Raw genomic sequence first — 6,691 nt, 5'->3', positions numbered from 1 at the left:
GTGTGTGTGTATATAGTGTGTGTGTGTATATATATAGTGTATATAGTGTATATATATAGTGTATATAGTGTGTGTGTATATATATAGTGTATATAGTGTGTGTATGTGTATATATAGTGTATATAGTGTATATAGTGTGTGTATGTGTATATATATAGTGTATATAGTGTATATAGTGTATATAGTGTGTGTGTATGTATATAGTGTATATAGTGTGTGTGTATATATATAGTGTATATAGTGTATATAGTGTGTGTATATATATATATAGTGTATATAGTGTGTGTATGTGTATATATAGTGTATATAGTGTATATAGTGTGTGTATGTGTATATATATAGTGTATATAGTGTATATAGTGTATATAGTGTGTGTGTATGTATATAGTGTATATAGTGTGTGTGTATATATATAGTGTATATAGTGTATATAGTGTGTGTATATATATATATAGTGTATATAGTGTGTGTATATATATAGTGTATATAGTGTGTGTATATATATAGTGTATATAGTGTGTGTATATATATAGTGTATATATATAGTGTATATAGTGTGTATATATATATAGTGTATATAGTGTGTGTATATATATAGTGTATATATAGTGTATATATATAGTGTATATAGTGTGTGTATATATATAGTGTGTATATATAGTGTATATAGTGTATAGTGTGTATATATAGTGTATATAGTGTGTGTATATATATAGTGTATATAGTGTGTGTATATATATAGTGTATATAGTGTGTGTATATATATAGTGTGTATATATAGTGTATATAGTGTATATAGTGTATATAGTGTATATATATAGTGTATATAGTGTGTGTATATATATAGTGTATATAGTGTGTGTATATATATAGTGTATATAGTGTGTGTGTATATATATAGTGTGTATATATAGTGTATATAGTGTATATAGTGTATATAGTGTGTGTATATAGTATATATATTGTGTGTGTATATATATAGTGTATATAGTGTATATAGTGTGTGTGTATATATATATAGTGTATATAGTGTGTGTGTGTATATATAGTGTATATAGTGTGTGTGTATATATATAGTGTATATAGTGTGTGTGTATATATATAGTGTATATAGTGTGTATATATAGTGTATATAGTGTGTATAGTGTGTATATATAGTGTATATAGTGTGTATATATAGTGTATATAGTGTATATAGTGTATATAGTGTATGTATATAGTGTATATAGTGTATATAGTGTATATAGTGTATGTATATAGTGTATATAGTGTATATAGTGTATATAGATATATAGTGTATATAGTGTATATATATAGTGTGTGTGTGAAGCCTACCAGACAGTCTCCTGAGCAGTTCAGAAGCCAAAGTGACACTGATGTCTATTGGTACTCTCTCTCTCTCCAGCAGGCCCTCTCTCTACTGATGTCTTGCTCCAGCAGGCCTCTCTCTCTACTGATGTCTTGCTCCAGCAGGCCTCTGTCTCTCTCCTCCTCTGGTCGGGTGAGGTGGGAGGTGGGGGGCTCAGGACTAGCCCCAGGCCCATCTGGAGAGAGCCAGACCAGGCTCACCTGCCTGCTGCTGCTGCCCAGGGCTCAGGTCCTCCTCCTGGGGCTCCTGCTTCACCACAGCCCCGGCTCTACCCTGGCCTGCTGGGTGGCTGCTACAGGAGGACAGAGGGGGGGAGTTGAGTTGAGTTTGAGTTTATTTTTATTTTACAGGGACAGTGCACATTAATCAACGTTTCAGTAAAAGTGCCGGTTTTAGCCAGCCGGCTAATTTTCAACCAGGTTATTAAAAACAATTACAATATAGACAATAGCAACATAGAACAAGCAAGACATATCAACATAGGATAAGCAAGACGTAGCATACAGACAGAGCAACATATAGCAAAAAGCAGCAAGACAAAATTCATAAAAGCAACAAAGTGTTTCCACACCTCACAAGCTACAGACAACAGACAACATGGAAAGCGGCAACACACAGCTAGGGACCATGTTCACAAATCTGATTGACCTTTAGCCATGTCTTCAAGCATTTTGTGAAAGTGTGATATGTGGTGCAGTTATGTGTGTCTGATGGCAGTGTATTCCAGACATGGGAAGCTCTCACAGAGAATGCAGATTTACTAAAGGTGCTTTTCCTTTGGGGAACTATACAGTCACCTCTCATGGCAGACCTTGTGGATCTGCTGCCATATGTCTGGGTTTTCTGTTTAACAAAAATATTGAGTGGAGGGGGAGCCAGGCCATTAAGGATCTTGAATACAAGACATGCGTCGGTGTATTGCACAAGATTTTCCCAACTCAAGAGCTCATGCTTTCTAAGGATGTGACAATGATGATGGCTATTGGGCTTCCTATCAAGCACTTTGAGAGCCTGTTTGTAGACAGACTGAATAGGTTTTAATGTTGTACAGCAAGCTTGGGCCCAACTAGTCAAGCAGTATGTTAAGTGGGGAGTATCATAGAGTTGAAGTACAGTTTTGCTACCTCTGTAGTCAAACAATTTCGTATAAATCGGAAATTAGCTAGGTTGAATTTAGTTATTTGAATTACCTTTTTCACATGCTTTTTAAAAGAGAGGTTGGAATCAAGGTACTTAAAATCGGATACCACCTGGAGCTTCTCCCCTGACACATAGACATCTGGCTCAGTAGCATCTGTTGCCCTCTTTGTGAAGAACATGCAAACAGTTTTTTCACATTGAGATGCAAACACGAGTCACTGAGCCACTTTGTAGCCTGGACCATTACAGTAGTGAGTTCTTGTGCAGCTTGTTGTTTGCTCTTTGCATGCACATATATCACTGTATCATCTGCATACATTTGAACTTCAGACCCAGTACAGACAGAAGGCAGATCATTAATGTACAGGCTGAACAGGAGGGGCCCCAGTATTGACCCTTGGGGCACACCCACATCATAGCTACGAGTGGGCGACAGCTCATTGCTCACTCTGACACACTGAGTTCTGCCTTCAAGGTATGATTTCATCCATTTCAAGTCATCAGGGGAAAAGTTGAACTTTGACAATTTTGTGATGAGAATCTCATGGTTAGGTGTGTGTGTGTGTGTTACCTGAGAGTTTGATGAGCAGGTCAGAGGCGGTCTTCGTGTTGATGTCAGGGCTGAAGAGCGAGGTCGCCATGGGAATCATGATGGGGATGTGTGTGAGGGGTGTGTGTGTGAGGGGGCTGGGTGTGTGTGTGTTTGGTGTGTGTGTTCTGCGTTGGGGTGGAGAGGGGGAGTCAGGGGGGGTATTGGCCTTGCGCCTGTTCCTCTTGAGGGTGAGAGAGGGTTGGAGGGGGTTAGATGGTGAGAGAGGAGAGGGTTGAGAACTCCCTCTCTTGAGGCTCCTCTTTCACACGGACTTCTTTATCTCTCCCCTTTCTCTCTCTCCCTCCCTCTCGCCCTGCCCCTCTCCCTCCCTCTCTCCTCCCTCTCGCCCTGCCCCTCTCCCTCCCTCTCTCCCTCCCTCTCGCCCTGCCCCTCTCCCTCCCTCTCTCCCTCCCTCTCTACCTCCAGGGCTTCTTGCTTCACAGAGGCAGGGTACAGAGGAGTTTGACTGGAGGAGTAGCAGAGAGCAGTGTCGAGGGGTCTGGGGGTGAGCTGTACTCTACACCCAGGCTTCAATGCGGCCTGCTCAGGGGAATGACTCTTTCCCTCTCTATCTTCCTCGTTCTTCATCTCTCCCACCTTCTCCCTCTCCTCCCCTGTCTCTGTTTCCTCCTTCCCCTCGCGGTCTCTCTCCGTGTGTATTTCCTGTGTGGGAGTGTGTGTGTCTCCGGGGTTAGTTCTCTGGTGGCGTCTCATGTGCAGCTTTAGGCTGAAGAGGCGGAATGAGGTGAAAGGGCAAAGGTCACACTGAAACTCTTCCCCTTTCTCCTGCTGCCTGTGAACCTGAGAGAGAAAGCGAGAGATAATTGTCTTTCCCTTCATGACTGCTAAATATTGAGATGGTGATGTGGTTTCAGCTAAAATGTTTCGCCCGTGTGTCCGTGTTTGCTTGCACATGCATGTGTGTGTGTGTGAACCTTAATATGTATGTGTGTGTGTGTGTGTGTGTGTGTGTGTGTGTGTGTGTATGTGTGGGTGTGTGTGTGTGTGTGTGTGTGTGTGTGTGTGTGTGTGTGTGTGTGTGTGTGTGTGTGTGTGTGTGAACCTTAATATGTATGTGTGTGCGTGTGTGTGTAAACCTTAATGTGTGCTGTGTGTGTGTGTGTGTGTGTGTGTGTGTGTGTGTGTGTGTGTGTGTGTGTGTGTGTGTGTGGGATTGTGTGTGTGTGTGATTGTGTGTGTGTGTGTGTGTGTGTGTGTGTGTGGTGTGTGTGTGTGTGTGTGTGTGTGTGTGTATAAACCTTAGTGTGTGTGTGTGTGTGTGTGGTGTGTGTGGTTTGTGTGTGTGGTGTGTGAGTGTGTGTGTGTGTGTGTGTGTGTGTGTGTGGTGTGTGTGTGTGTGGTGTGTGTGTATAAACCTTAGTGTGTGTGTGTGTGTGGTGTGTGTGGTGTGTGAGTGTGAGTGTGTGTGTGTGTGTGTGTGGTGTGTGTGTGTGTGGTGTGTGTGTGTGTGTGTGGTGTGTGTGTGTGTGTGAACCTTCATGTGCGCGGTCAGGTTGTCCTTGCGTGCGCAATGGAAGGGACAGAGCTGACACTGTTGACTCTTTAACCCTGTGTGAACCGACATGTGCCTCCTCCAATAGCTCTTCCTCTTCATCCGCAGACCGCACACTGAACACTGGAATACACCTGGGGGGGGGGGGGGCATACCGTTTCTATACTGTATGTTTGTGTTTGAACAGTAACACTTTCCAAAGAAATCCCTTTACACACAGACAGTCTACCTGCTGGTCCTCCAGGGTTGATCTCTCCCAGGGGGTTGGTGATCAGTAATGGATGCAGGCTGGGCATCTCCACCTGGGGCTGAGGAGGGGCTGAGCCCTGGTTCTCTGCCCGGGTTTGGTTCTCCTCCATGGGGCTAGGCTCTGGCCCCCTCTGATTCTCCACTACCCTGGAGGAGCTCTGTTCTGTGAGCTGAGACGGAGGATCGGGGGAGAGGAAGGAGAGGAAGGAGTAGGGGGAGGTAGAACGCTGCTGGCCTGAGCCTGTCACCTCTGACCCGGTGACCTTAGAACCCTGACCTCGCAGGTTGACCTTCTGGGACAGGGCAGTGAGGGTGGAGCTAGCGGAGGAAGAGGGAGCGGAGAGGGGGCTGGGAAAGGAGTCCAGGGTCAGACACAAGCCCTCCTGCAACCCTGCACCTCCTGCAGCTATAGAGGAGGAGTGAGAGGGAGAGGAGGAGTGGACAAAGGAGGAAGAGAGGGAGGGAGAGGAGGAGGAGGAGGGGATAAAGGGGGAAGAGAGGGAGGGAGAGGAGGGGATAAAGGAGGGAGAGGAGGAGGAGGGGATAAAGGAGGAAGAGAGGGAGGGAGAGGAGGATGGGATAAAGGAGGAAGAGAGGGAGGGAGAGGAGGAGGAGGGGATGAAGGAGGAAGAGAGGGAGGGAGAGGAGGAGGAGGGGATAAAGGAGGAAGAGAGGGAGGGAGAGGCAGGGATAAAGGAGGAAGAAAGGGAGGGAGACAAAGAGGGGATAAAAGAGGAAGAGGAGGAGGGGATAAAGGAGGAAGAGAGAGAGGAAGAGGAGGAGGGTGCCGTGGGCCTGTTGTGTAGCACAGCATTGGCTGCTGCTTCTCTCAGCCTCTGGATGGCAGAATCAGGGGAGAGGCGGCCCTCTTTACCTGCCCAGGAGCACCCGAGGCTGGGCCACACATCCAGCCCTGCCGGCCTCCCATGGAAGTCCCTGGAGGAACACCCAGACACCTGCTGATTAGAGGAGACAGCAGCAGGAGAGGAGGAGGAGGAGAGGGTGAAAGAAAGGAGGAGGAGGAGTTCTTGGCTACTCTCTGGGCCAGGGCGCTGAGCTGCAAAGAATGCTGGGAGAGAGGAGGGACATCTGGGAGTAAACCCAGCGGAGAAGAGTCTCCTCTCTTCCTCCTTCTCTCCTTCCTCCCTTCATCCTTCCCTCTCCTCCCAGGGTCGTAACCCCAGGCTCCAGGGCACAGGGTGGGCTGGAAGCTAGCTCTCTACCCAGGCCTTGGAGAGGGTTCCCCCCACACAGCAGGGCCAGGATGGAGGAGAGGGACAAGTCCTTATCCGGGTTATCCTTGGTGTCCTGGCAGAGATCCTGGCCTAACCCCAGACCCGGGCCTCGATCCTGGACGACCATGGAAGAGGAGGTGGGTGTTGGTGTAGCGTTGTGGTCCAGTGGGTTGGAGGAGGAGGTGGGTGTAGGGGTCAGGTTTGGGGAAGGTTTGGGGGAGGTGGGTGTAGGGGTCAGGGATGGGGGAGGTTTGGGGGAGGAGGTGGGTGTAGGGGTCAGGGATGGGGGAGGTTTGGGGGAGGAGGTGGGTGTAGGGGTCAGGGATGGGGAGGTTTGGGGGAGGAGGTGGGTGTAGGGGTCAGGGATGGGGGAGGTTTGGTGGAGGAGGTGGGTGTAGGGGTCAGGGATGGGGGAGGTTTGGGGGAGGAGGTGGGTGTTCTTTCCTCTGTATCACTGACACAACTCATCTCTTCTTCTTCTGTGACTGTGTCTGCTGCTGGGGCCTTATCCCCATCTGATAGAGACAGAGACGGGGGGAGAGAGGGGGAGAGGGGGAGAGAGATGGGGAGAGAGAGGGGGAGAGAGGGGGAGG

At 47.3% G+C, this 6,691-nt stretch overlaps 1 protein-coding gene and 1 pseudogene across 1 annotated transcript in view; both read right to left on the bottom strand.

The window, feature by feature from the left end:
• Positions 1–6,309, bottom strand: part of LOC135510189 (zinc finger protein 827-like) — a 50,794-nt pseudogene extending 44,485 nt beyond the window's left edge.
• The window catches only part of LOC135510193 (GRB2-associated-binding protein 1-like), a 378,827-nt gene that overhangs the window by 328,406 nt on the left and 43,730 nt on the right, over positions 1–6,691 (bottom strand). The window lies entirely within an intron of this gene.

The sequence above is a fragment of the Oncorhynchus masou genome, chromosome 23, assembly GCF_036934945.1.
Source record: "Oncorhynchus masou masou isolate Uvic2021 chromosome 23, UVic_Omas_1.1, whole genome shotgun sequence".
NCBI lineage: Eukaryota > Metazoa > Chordata > Actinopteri > Salmoniformes > Salmonidae > Oncorhynchus > Oncorhynchus masou.
Note: the sequence above shows the minus strand (reverse complement) of the source record. Positions and strands in the feature narration are given on the sequence as shown.